The sequence below is a fragment of the Globicephala melas genome, chromosome 1 (genome assembly GCF_963455315.2).
Source record: "Globicephala melas chromosome 1, mGloMel1.2, whole genome shotgun sequence".
NCBI lineage: Eukaryota > Metazoa > Chordata > Mammalia > Artiodactyla > Delphinidae > Globicephala > Globicephala melas.
In genome coordinates, this window is record NC_083314.1 from 39,489,094 (window position 1) to 39,502,409 (window position 13,316).

Sequence of the window (13,316 nt, forward strand, 5' to 3'; positions counted from 1 at the left end):
TCCACTTTCTCTCTCATGGAGTTCCCTTCCTGCATATCCAAGCATTCTCAACATTTCCATCTCCCCTATCCCCCCAAATTATGGTCATTAGTTTCTTCCTTGCTTTTTTCATCTGTGTGGAAGAGGGCATGCAGGAAAACTCTACAAAATTATCTTTATACAAGGGTTTCCAAATGTGGGTAATCATAAAAATTGTCTGGGAGCTGGGCAAAAATGCTGATTTCTAAGCCCCACGTCATGGACTTGAGTGAGCAATAAGGCTTTGAAATTTATTTAATTTGAAAATCTCCCTGAGGGGTTAGAGATCAGTTACGTTCTGGGGATCCACTGCTTTAGTATATTTTCTTACAGAGTATAAAGTAATTATTAAATTAATTTAGGATGATAATATACCAAGTTATAGTTGAGTACCTACGTGACTCAACGCAGTGGTTTTGCATGATGACAGAAAATATTTTGCTTAAGTTATTTATAGATTCATGGCTGTGTGTCAAGCTGGCCTGAATCTGGAGGGCTTTCTCTGCTTACACTGCTCTTCCCTCTCCCCACTATACCCTCACCTGAAAAAATTATTTTATCCCCCAGTAAAATATCTTTATTGTTATGGTAAGATTATACAAAAGTGTATGGCTGGCAAAAATTTAAACAACACATAAGTAAAAAAAACAAAAAGTAGGGGACTTCCCTTGTGGTGCAGTGGTTAAGAATCCACCTGCCAGTGCAGGGGACATGGGTTCGAGCCCTGGTCTGGGAAGATCCCACATGCTGAAGAGCATCTAAGCCCACGAGCCACAATTACTGAGCCCATGTGCCACAACTACTGAAGCCCACATGCCTAGAGCCCGTGCTCTGCAACAAGAGAAGCCACAGCAATGAGAAGCCTGCATACCACAACAAAGAGTAGCGTCTGCTCGCTGCAACTAGGGAAAGCGCGTGCACAGCAACAAAGACCCAACACAGCCAAAAATAAATAAATAAATAAATAATTTTTTTAAAGTAAAAACGATTTCAAAATCTACCATGTTCACAAAACTATTAATTTGAGGTCTAGCCTTTCATAAAACTCTTTATGTACACATAGAAATGCATAACTCTAAATATAGATTTATATTTACATTTGTAGATTAGATCAGAATTATTAACTCCCTCTCCTATCCCCAAGTCTAGGCTTAGAGTACACTTCCTCATCCCTTGATTTTGTCACTTTCTTTGGCCAATAAGTGACAATGTGCCAGTGTCAAGCCGAGGCCCAAAGATGCCTCTCACATCTCCTCTTGACCTCTTGAGCTTCTGCCATTCCATGAGAAGAGCCTGTCCCGGCTTCCCCAGGAAGAGGGTGAGAGCCACATTGAGTGATGTCTTCCCTGCCAGCCCAGCTAAGCCACAGATATAGAAGGTAAAGAAATGTTTATTCCAATGTCACTTAGAGTTTGCAATTCTTTGTCCATACAACAATAGATAGGAAATGAAAAAAATTTTTTGAATAATAAATTGTATAATATTATCCATGCATACATGGACATCATATTTCTTCAGCTCTTGTTGTTGATTTAGGGTTTTTTTTTTTGTTTGCTTGCTTACTATATCTCTCCCACTCTTCTTACTGGACCCTCCCCTCTAGTCCCCATGTAACCAATGTTACCAGTCTAGATTGTATCTTTCTATACCTTTCTCCATTTTCATATTATTACACACAAATATACAAACTTTATATAAAGGAGAATATCATGGTTTGTTTTACAAAAATGAGATAATATTACAATTATGATATGTCATAAAGGAGAAGTGTAGGAACATTTATGTATATGTGTGTGTGTATATATATAAAACAGAGGGATGCAAACTTCTTTCAGAGTCAGAAAGTGTTTCCCTGAGGAAGTGATATTTAAGCTAAGCCATAAAGGATGGTGTTATGGGATGGTGTTATGGGCTGAACTGTGTCTTTTCCCCAAAATTCACATGTTGAAGTCCTAACCCTCAGTACCTCAGAATGTAACTGACTGTATTTGGATATAGGGTCTTTATTAAAGAGGTAATTCAGTTAAAATGAGGTCATTGGAGTGGGCTCTAATCCAATATGACTGGTATCCTTATATAAAGGGGAAATTTGGATATAAACACACAGAGTAGAGACCATGTGAAAACATATGAGGAAGTCAGCCAACCACGAGCCAAGGAGGGAGGCCTCAGAAGAAGCCAATCCTGTAGAAGACCTTGATCTCAGACTTCTAGCCTTCAGAAATGTAAGAAAATAAATGTCAGTTGTTAAGCCATCCAGTCTCTGTGGCCTTGTTATGGCAGCCCTAGAAAACTAAAACAGATGGATAGGAGTAATTTGTTACAGGGATGTAGGAAAAAGGGTACTTATACACTGTTGTGGAAATGTGAATTATAACATTTCCATTATACTCGTTTTGGAGAGTAATTTGCCAATAGCTATTAAAAATTTATTTCTATGGGCAAATTCTCAAGAGTGGAATTTCTGACACCAGATCATTTAAAAAGATGCTTTCCTTGTGGGTTCCCCAGAGTCCCATTTTTCCTGCGATTACACTATAAAACTGCTGCTCTCAAAATATTTCATTTTCAAAAACTCAAGCAGCATACTAAGTATGAAAAACAGTTAGGAAACTCAATATCAACAAAATAAAAGGTATCAAAATTCTGTAACAATGTAGATTGTATTAATTTTCTATTGCTGCCTAACAGATTACCACAAACTGAGTGGCTTAAAGTAACATACATTATTATTTCACAGTTTCTGTGGGTCAGGAGTCTAGGAATGGCTTACCTGGGTCTTTTGCAAGGCAGCAATCAAGGTGTTAGCTGGGCTGTGTTCTCATCTGGAAGCTCAACTGGTGGAAAATTTGCTTTAAAGCTCATTCGAACTATTGGCAGAATTCAGTGTGTTGTGGCTATAAGAGCCCAGATTCTTTTTTTTTTTTTTTTTTTGGTACGCGGGCCTCTCACTGCTGTGGCCTCTCCCATTGTGGTGCACAGGCTCCAGACACGCAGGCTCAGTGGCCATGGCTCATGGGCCCAGCTGCTCTGCGGCACGTGGGATCTTCCCAGACCGGGGCACGAACCCATGTCCCCTGCATCGGCAAGCATACTCTCAACCACTGCGCCACCAGGGAAGCCCAAGAGCCCAGATTCTTACTGGCTGGAGGCTGGAGGCCACCTGTAGCTTCTTGCCAAGTAGGTTTCCCCAACATTGCCATTTACTTCATCAAGCCAGCAAAAAGAGCTTGTAAGTGAATCTGCTAGCAACACGGAGTTTTACTTAACCTACCATAGTCACAGGAATGGCATCCCATGACCTTTGTCATATTTTATTGGTTAGAAGCAAGTCATAAATCTTGTCTACACTCAAGGGGAGGGGATTACACAAAGGTGTGGACACCAGGAGACAGAGGTCATGGAGTGACCTTACAGTCTGTCTGCCACACAAATTTAAAACCTTCCTTTTCTGTGAGTTAAGACATACCCTCCTTTTTTGTACTCCACTAATCAAATTTATTAGTGTGCCTGACTTCCCAAAACTAGTCAATAATGTTACCTTTTGTTTCTTGCTTCCTTCCTGGGCTTTCTATGGCTTGACGTTGCTTTCACTTGCTTTGTTACAATTAAATTCGAATCAGTAAACATTTGTTGAATATCTTCTAAGCAGCAGTCTTTCCAGAGGTTGTGGGAGGTCTGATGACTTCCATCTTTTGAGGCTACTATTATACTAAAAAATTAGGAAGAATGCCTAATAAGGGTTATAACATGGTTGCATATTTTGAATGGGAATCTTAGAACTGAAAAATATAATATCTGCAGTTAAAAAATTCATGGGTGGACTTAATAGCAGAACAAAGATGAGAATAGAAAGGGTTGGTTAATTTCAAGTTAGATCACTAGAAAATATCCAATCTGAAAACAGAGGGAAAATTATCAAAAAATTAACAGAGCCTTAGGAATCTGAGGGATAAAACCAAAAGGTCTGACATACAGGCAACTGGAATTTCAAAAAAAGAGGAGAGAGAATGAGATAGGAAAAACGGTGAAGAAATGATAACAAACTTCGCAAATTTGGTGAAAGACATACATTTACAGATTCAAGAAGCTTAGCAAATCCCAGTCAGGATAAACACAAAGAAAATCAGGTCTAGACATATCATAGCCTAACTGCTTGTGGTAGTTTCTGACATGGTTCCCAATGACCCCAACCTCCTTGTATTTATTCCTTTGTGTAATCCCTCCCCATGAGTGTGAGCTGAATCTTGTGACTTTCTTTTGATGAATAGAATACAGAAAAGCTATGCGATGTCACTTCCATGATTAGGTAGCAAAAATTATAACTCTTGGTAGCACTCTCTCTCTGTGTCTCTCTGCCTCTGTCTTTCACTCTCTCTCTCTTTCCCTCTTGCTTGCTTGCTTTCATGAGACAAGCTGCCATGTTGTGAGGTGCTGTATGGAGAGGACCATGTGGCAAAGAACTGAGGGAAGCCTCTGGACAATAGTTCATGAGAAACCGAGTCATCTGGCCAACAGCCCATAAGGAACTGAATGTTGGCAACAATCACATGAGTGAACTATGTGCAGGTTCCTCACAGTCAAACCTGAGAAGACTGAAATGTGTGAGAGACTCAGAAAGTTGTGCCCAAATTCTGGATTCCTGACCCATAGAAACTGTGAGATAATAAGTGTGTATTGTTTTAGCTGGTAAGTTTTGAAATAATTTGCTACACAGCAATAGGTAACCAATGCACTGCTGAAACCAAAGATAAAGAGGAAATTCTGAAAACAGCCAGGAAAAAAACCCAAAAAAACCCCAATACATTACACACAAGAGGAAAAGTATTCAATGATTTTGGACTTTTCCAGAAAATATGAAGGCCAGAAAACAGTGAGCAATATTTTTCAAGTGCTTAAAGAATGAAACTATTGATTTACCATGCTGTATCTAACAAAAATCTCCTATGAGAATTAAAGAAAACTAAAAACATTTCCAAGTAAAGTTAAACTAAGAGATTTCACTACCACCAGATGTGCACTAAAGAAGAAATGCTAAAGGGATTTCATCAGACTGAAGAGAAATGACACCAAAGGAAAGCTTAGATCTTCAGGAATGAATTAGGACTATCAGGAATGGTAAATACCTGATAAACATATACGTCTATTTTTCCTATAATTTGTTTAAAATAAACATGATTGTTTAAAGCAAAAATTATAGCATTATCTTTTGGGGTTTATAACATGTATGGATGTAATACACATGACAACCAGAACATAAAGGAATGGCAGATAGAGGGTTAAATGGAACTATACAAATGGAAATTTATACATTTTTTTGTGTGTGTGACATGATACACTAAATCCAAACAGACTGTGAAAAGCTAATGCTATGTATTATAACCTCTGGAGTGAACAACTAGAAATTAATGCAAAATATAGTTAAAAAGCTAGTAGATAAATAAAGGTAGAATTCAAAAAATTATTCAAATAATTCAAAGAGGGTTGAAAGTGACGAAATAGCAAAACAAACAAACAAAACAGAGGATACAAATAGAAAATAAATAATAAAACACCATACTTAAACCATATCAATCATTACATTAAATGTTAATGGACTAAACACTTCAAAAATGGGGAAGGGGAGAGGAATTATCAGAGTAGATAAAAAATCAAGGCCCAACTCAGAAATGTATTTAAAACCATGCTTGTTAGCTATTATCCAGTACTTCTAGATGTTTTTAGCAGAAAGGTTTTCATGTCTACTATTTTTCAGGGACCAGAAAACTTATTGTCCTCCTTTATAAAAGATTACTAGGAAAAAGAAGTAGAATGACAACCACTACGTACCAACTCACTCCCTAAATTCTATCCATGGTTGGTGATATCCTTAAACAACAGGCGAGGAAGTTTACAGAAAAATGATGTCCTAGGCATATGGACAAGTTAGTGACTCTCAAAAAGGAACATGTTGTACAATATGTCCCCTGTGGGCTTTAGACTTTAAATTATCTTTTTTCCTTCTGCTTCCCATTTGACAAATATTTTTTGACCACCTTTCTGCCAGCCACTGTGCTATGAATTTGAAATATGGAAAGGAACAAAACAGACATAGTCCCTGCCCTTAACAAGCAGCCCAGTTGGATAAATAAACATTTAAAAATTACTCAAATAATTATTTAATAACACATTATGACAAGTGCTAAGTATAAACTACTGTGAAAGCCAGAACTGCAGCTGACTTCAACTGAGTTTCCAAGCCTCATCCATTTGGAGCACTCCATTATCTTCAAGAACCAAAAAAGAAAGCTCAGTGGGGGGCTTCCCTGGTGGCACAGTGGTTGAGAGTCCGCGTGCCGACGCAGGGGACACGGGCTCGTGCCCCGGTCCGGGAAGATCCCACATGCCGCGGAGCGGCTGGGCCCGTGAGCCATGGCCGCTGAGCCTGCGTGTCTGGAAAGCTCAGTGGGTTGTAACAAACCTCATTTGCCATGCTGTCATCAGTTTTCTGTGTTGGGCTGAATTTATTACGAGAAATTTCCGTGCTATAGAAATCAGTGATTATATACTACCTTGTTCCTGTCTGATAAGGAAAGCTTTATGTAACTGTATATGCTCCTCACCCGGAATCCAGAAGGTATGGAGCCCCATTGATAGGAATATTGGCCACCTTCTATATGCCTTTAGTGTGCCATCAACCTATGGTACTTCTTAGGGAAGAAAAAAGATGGCACATATGCATCAGTCAGGGTCCAATTCAAAAGAGAGAAACTACACAAATTATTCAACAGAGAGAATTTAACTTAAATAGTTGTTAGTCATTTGTAGGACACTGAAAAGGCAAACATGGAAGCTAAGTTTTCACAAAGATAATCATTAAGGGAAGCAAGCACTGCTCTTAGGGCTGTCACTTTTAAGGTGAAGAATCACTGCTTGGTGACAATGATCATAAACAGGAAGGAGGAAGTTTCTTTTTCCTCCAGACTTATAGCTTTCCTCTAGCATCCCCTATTATCAAAGCCTAAGGTGGAGTGGGTCAGCTGGTAAAGCAAAAACTGTAGTTTGCAGGGCCCAAGAACACAAAGCAGAGAATAGAATGGTGGGTTTGGAGAAGAAACTAGTTGGTAACTGTCACAAAGTGAAAGAGCAGATTAAAACTACAGAATTAAGGTCAGTGGGAATTTAGGAAGCTGAAAGTGGACTGATCAGCTCATTGAAGAGAAAAGTTGAACAGGATGAAGTTTGCTGACTTTATCCAGTGAGTGGCCTTTCTTTCCCACTAGTCCTTTACCACTTGGGAACTAAAAGCAGAGGCTGCCAAGAATGAGTTAAAAAATTACCCTTAGGTCTGTCCTTATTCATTCATATTATAGTATTTTTTTCAATTAGGACCATCTAAAATATGCCATAGTGCTTGTCTTCCTCCCCAGTCTCTCCAACTACATTGTCTGGACTTTCACTTCATACATATCACCCTATTTATCTGGTACTCAGACTTCCAGGAACCCCCACTCTGGAACAGCCCGACAAAAGGCTTAAAGTAAATGCAGAAAGTGCCTGAAGCTAGTTTGAAATAGATGTCATAAAAGTCATGCACTTTATCTCTATCCAGACACAGAATATTTAAATTAATATTACACTTAATACTTACTTATCTGGTTTCCATTGGCAACCATGCAGAAGTGGCTGAACAAAAAAGAAAAGAAAAAAAGTTACATCATTCTGGCAGCTTCAAGAAGTTACCATGGAGAAGAGAGATGCAACAAGACAGAAAAAAAAAACATTATCACCACCAAAAAGAGAATGACAGCATGCAATGTGGAAACAGCCCTACAAACCTCACAGTTTCAAAAGCATCAGTGATGGAGAAAACAGATCAACTATAACTCAAGACAGTGCAACAGCATGGCAGTATTCAAGAATAAGAGTGGTTAAGTTCTACGTGTTTCAGACCCCTGAGGCATGTCATTTTTGTCACAGACTAGAACAGCCATGTGTCTATTCACCATTTGTATGCTCAGTGCCTGAAACAAGACAGGCATTCAGTTGAGGAATCGTGGATAACTATATGGATGCCAAATTACAAAAAGAGTTTAAAATTATGATGAATATAGTCTACTGGCAAGTGCAAAGATGTATCAGTTGCCTTTTGGAAAGTCACTACTATGATAAGCTACTACCTGAGGGCTATAGAAAGTAGGACCAAAGAAAGTTATTTCAAGAACAAAAATGCACTACTATAGGCCACTACCCTGATTCTAAATGGGAAAAAGGCAAGGATTTGATTCATCATGATTTACTTAAGAAAGAACTGTATTTCTCCTGCTCAGCTAACTATTTGGCCCCTTTTGTTTTGTTGCTATTCAAAGACTCTTCTGTTGGGATAGATGTAATAGAAGAGATAGATAGATACATAATGAACAGTTATATGATTATCTCACAAGGAGAGAACAACTTTGAAAGCCATCTGCTATTTGGTGTAACAGAAGATACTAAAAATCTAAGAGTCTAATAAATAGTAATTGGAAATGGTATGGTTCTTTTAACATTAAAAGGCTGCATAGGCTTTAGACTTCCAGTTTTTAAGTCTAAAGTTAAGCTTCTTAAGAGAAGCTCTTCTCAAATTAACACTCCCATCAAGGACAACTATAAATGTAGGTAAAACACAAAAATAAGTCAGTTATTTGAAGACATTGAAGAGCAACCAAGGTAGCCAGGCCCAAGAAGTCAAGATCATAGAGGAAAGGGAAACAAACTGGAATAAATGACGTCCTCCACCAGTTTTTCCTCTGAAGGCTTCTTCCATTTTATAGCTAGGAGATAGAGGCACAGCAAAGAGCAGTGGCCAAGAGCTTTTAACAATCACATGGGGATGGAAAGACCAAAGTTGGAATTCAGACAAGTGGAGTAGCTAAGACTTGAACAGCCAGGATCCCATAGAGAGTGTAATCACAGAGAAATGAGTATGACATTCTGCAAGGATTTTGCCTCAAGGACTATTCTGAATCCTAAGTCTCTAGATAATGGGGGAAGGAAGAGGAACAGTTGCAGTAAAAAGAAAAATAAAAAAACACCTCACAGTTGTTAAGGTGTTTAAAAGGTAAATGGAGATTTGGGCAGTCTCTTGAAGCTCAACATACAAAAACAGGAGTTCAGAGCCTGAAATGGAGAAGGAATCCTAGACAATATGCCAGTTTTCAAGCCAAGACCTCTGAATGACTATTCCCTAGGTTAAAGACTACAACATAGAGATCTGAGATATATAAAAGTAAATCAAGTAGCAATCTTAGAAATTAAGAATAAAATTTCAGAAATAAATACTCAATATATAGGATTAACAACAAATTAGACACAACCATAGAGATCATTAGTGAACCGAAAAATAGGACAGAAGAAACCATACAGATTAAAAAAGAGATAAAAAGATTGGAAAACAAAGAAAATTATAAAACAGACTTGTAAGACATGACAAAAAATCAACATATGTAGTCCCAAAGTGACAGGAGAAAGAGAAGGAGCAAAAATCATGTTTGAAGAGATACTGTCTGAAAATTCTCCAAAATTGGTGAAAGACAAGCTACAGATTTGAAAAGCTCTAAAATCCTCAAGAAAAGCAAATATAAAGAAAATCATAACTAGACACATCATAGTAAAACTGTTACAAGTTAAAGAAAAAAGAAAAAGTCTTAAAAGCAGCAGCAGAAGAGAGGGAGATGCATAATTTTAAAGGTGTAAAAACAAAACTTATGGCTGACTCTTCAAACGAAAATATGGAAGCCAGAAAACAATGGAATAAAATCTGAAGGAGAATAACAGCCAAGCTAGAAAGTTATATCCAGTTAAAATATCCTTTTAAAGGTGAGGGTAAAATAAAGACATTTTCAGACACACAAAAACTTGTGGGAATTTAATGTCAGTAGACCTACACCAGAAGAAATACCAAAAAAATTTTCCAGGCAAAGGAAAATCATCCCTGGTTGAAGCTCAATAACACAAGATATAAAAACAGATGAAGGGGGAAAGGGGGATTCCCTGGTGGCGCAGTGGTTGAGAGTCCGCCTGCCGATGCAGGGGACACGGGTTCATGCCCCAGTCCGGGAGGATCCCACATGCAGCAGAGCGGCTGGGCCCGTGAGCCATGGCCGCTGAGCCTGTGCGTCTGGAGCTTGTGCTCTACAATGGGAGAAGCCACAATGGTGAGAGGCCCGTGTACCGCAAAAAATAAATAAATAAATAAAACAATAAAAAAAACAGATGAAGGACTTCCCTGGTGGCTCAGTGGTTATGAATCTGCCTGCCAATGCAGGGGACATGGGTTCGATCCCTGGTCTGGGAAGATCCCACATGCCATTGAGCAACTAAGCCTGAGCACCACAACTACTGAGCCTGAGCACCACAACTACTGAAGCCTGCACACCGCAACTACTGAAACCTGCATACCCTAGAGCCTTTGCTCTGCAAAAAGAGAAGCCACCACAATGAGAAGGCTACGCACCTCAACAAAGTGTAGCCCCTGCTCACCACAACTAGAGAAAGCCTGCACACAGCAATGAAGACCCAACGCAGCCAAAAATAAATAAATAAAACTTTAAAAAAGTAAAAAAAAAAAAAAAAACAGATGAAAGGGTAGATATATGGTTAAAAGTAAATGAATACTGACTGTTTAAACAATGGTAATATCTTGTTGAGGTTAAAATATATGTAAAATACATGTAGAGTTAAAATACATGGTATTGATGACAAAAATAGATGTGAAGGAGAAACAGAGTTTACCACACTATTTTTAAAGAATAAGTGTAAAATGAAAGCATTTTCAGTCATAAAAGGATTATGAAAGTTCAGTAGTAATAAGTTCTTTGTGAAAAAACAACTAAAGGATCTTCTTTGTAAAATGAAAATGAGCCCAGAAAGAAATAGTGGAAGCAAATATATTAATAAATATTTTTTTATACATGAGAACTTCCTACAATCCCCTCTTTGGCTTTGATTAATTTATTAGAGCAACTCACAGAACTCAGAGAAACATTTCACTTACCAGATTACCAGTTTATTATAAAAGGATATAACTCAGTAACAGCCAGATGAAAGAGATGCATAAGGCAAAGTATGTGGAAAGGGGCACAGAGCTTCCATGATCTCTTGGCACACCACTCTCCCCCCATCTCCAAGTGTTCACCAGCCCAGAAGCTCATCAACTCTTATTGTTGAAGAGTTTTATAGAGCTTAATCTACGGCTGCCCTTCTCTTCCTCTTCCCAGAGGTCAGTGGGTGGGTCTAAAAGTTCCAACCCTCTAATCATTTGGTGTTTCTGGTGACCAGCCCTATCTCAAGGTTCTCTAGGGACCCCACCCTAAGTCATCTCATTAGCATAAACTCAGGCACTCTCAAAGGGACAGCTAATGAATGACAAAAGACATTTCTATCACTCAGGAAATTTCAAATGTTTTTCTTGGGGACAAAGACCACATATATTTCTTACTATACTACTCTAGTCAATGCAGCTACCTATTATCTATCAGATGAGGCTGTTACTTTAACAGTGAAGACCTTGCCTCAATGTCCTTCATGCCTTTCTCATATACATATCTCATTGCTCCAGTTTCATAACTAGAGCTGAAACTCAGCTAGTATTACCAGTGAAACTATACTGGTTGCTCATAACTGGAATCTATTTTGATTAGCTTAGCATCTCCTCTGATTGAATGGTGACCATACCTAAATAGCTGTCAATAACTAGAGTCAGACCATAGTCTATCAGTCTATAGTCAGGAAACAGAAACCTCTCTAGGCATTTCAGGCAGGAGGGTATTTAGTGAAAGGAATTAAGTGTTTACAAAACTTTTGAAAGCACCAAAGAGGGCCATAGACAGGGAAAGTCATCAGTTATCTTTGGAAATCAGAAAATTGCAGGAAACTACCACTAATGATCTCAATAGCCTACTGCACCAAAGCAGATGGTGCTCAGTAGAAAGCCCAGAAGTCATTGCAAAATCTCACATTTAATGTCTGCTGAAGACCACATGCCTGCTTGTTGAGGCTGAGCAATAATAATTTCCATTGTCTTCCAAAATCTAGCATGAATAACTCTTATTGGAAGAATCAAAACCATAACTCTGCTGGCAAGGGGTTCTGGGAAACATAGTTTTCAGATTCTGAAATATAAGAGAACTCTTAGAAGGGCAGGGATGATGCTGAGTTAGCATCAGACAATATCTGGCAATGCTAGAAATCCCGAGAGATGATTACAATTTTTCTTATTAAAATATAGTTAATTTACAATGTATTAATTTCTGCTGTACAGCAAAGTGATTCATATATATGAATACATATATATGTATTTTATACATGTATATATATATATTTAAATATTCTTTTCCATTATGCTTTATCTCAAGATATTGAATATAGTTCCCTGTGCTATACAGTAGGACTTTGTTGTTTGATAATTACAAATTTAAAACAAGAAGAGAAGGATTACAGTTCTCAATAATTGCAAGATTTTGCTAATTTATGCTGGCAGAAGTCTGGAGAGTAAATGTGAAAATGAATTGTGAAGATGGTAGACCAAGAGAGGAAGAATATAATCTTAGATGCTCACTGAATTTACTTGTCGACCTAAATAAAGAGGTAAACTGAGGTAAGCTCAAAGAGATGAGTTTATTCAAGAATAGCAGAGAAACTGCAATTCAGGACACACAAACTATAGCAAGCTACAGATGAGTCCGTTGAGGGTTTGGGGTAGGCTGTATTTATGGGAAGGGAATGTAAAGAGGGGAGGGTTCTGTTGGAGTCTGTTAAAATCAAAACAAAGAGAGAGCAGCTTTGAAAATTCAAGCAGACAAAACCAGTCCAGTCATACAAACAAAGCTCCCTTCAGCTCCCTTGGCAAGACCAACTCAACCTGGGTCATTTCCCATTCATAACTCTGGAAACCATAAGCAAAAACTTTCCAAAGTTGATATGACATAACCCCCGATTAACTCCCTATCATTTAAGAAAATTCCAACATTTTCAGTTTTCAGTATATCAGGAAATCCGTTTTTCATTCCTTAAGTTTTGTTTTTCTGAAGGCACATGAATAAGACTTTCCATTTTATATCCTCTGGTTCCATTTTAGATTGAAATTCTTTCTATATCGATATTGGTATTGAAATAGACATGATACAAACAAATGCTGAAGAGGGTGTGGAGAAAAGAGGATCCTCCTACACTCTTGGTGGGAATGTAAATTGGTGTAGCCACTATGGAAAGCAGTATGGAGGTTCCTCAAAAAACTAAACAGAGTTGCCATATGATCCAGCAATCCCTCTCCCGGGCAT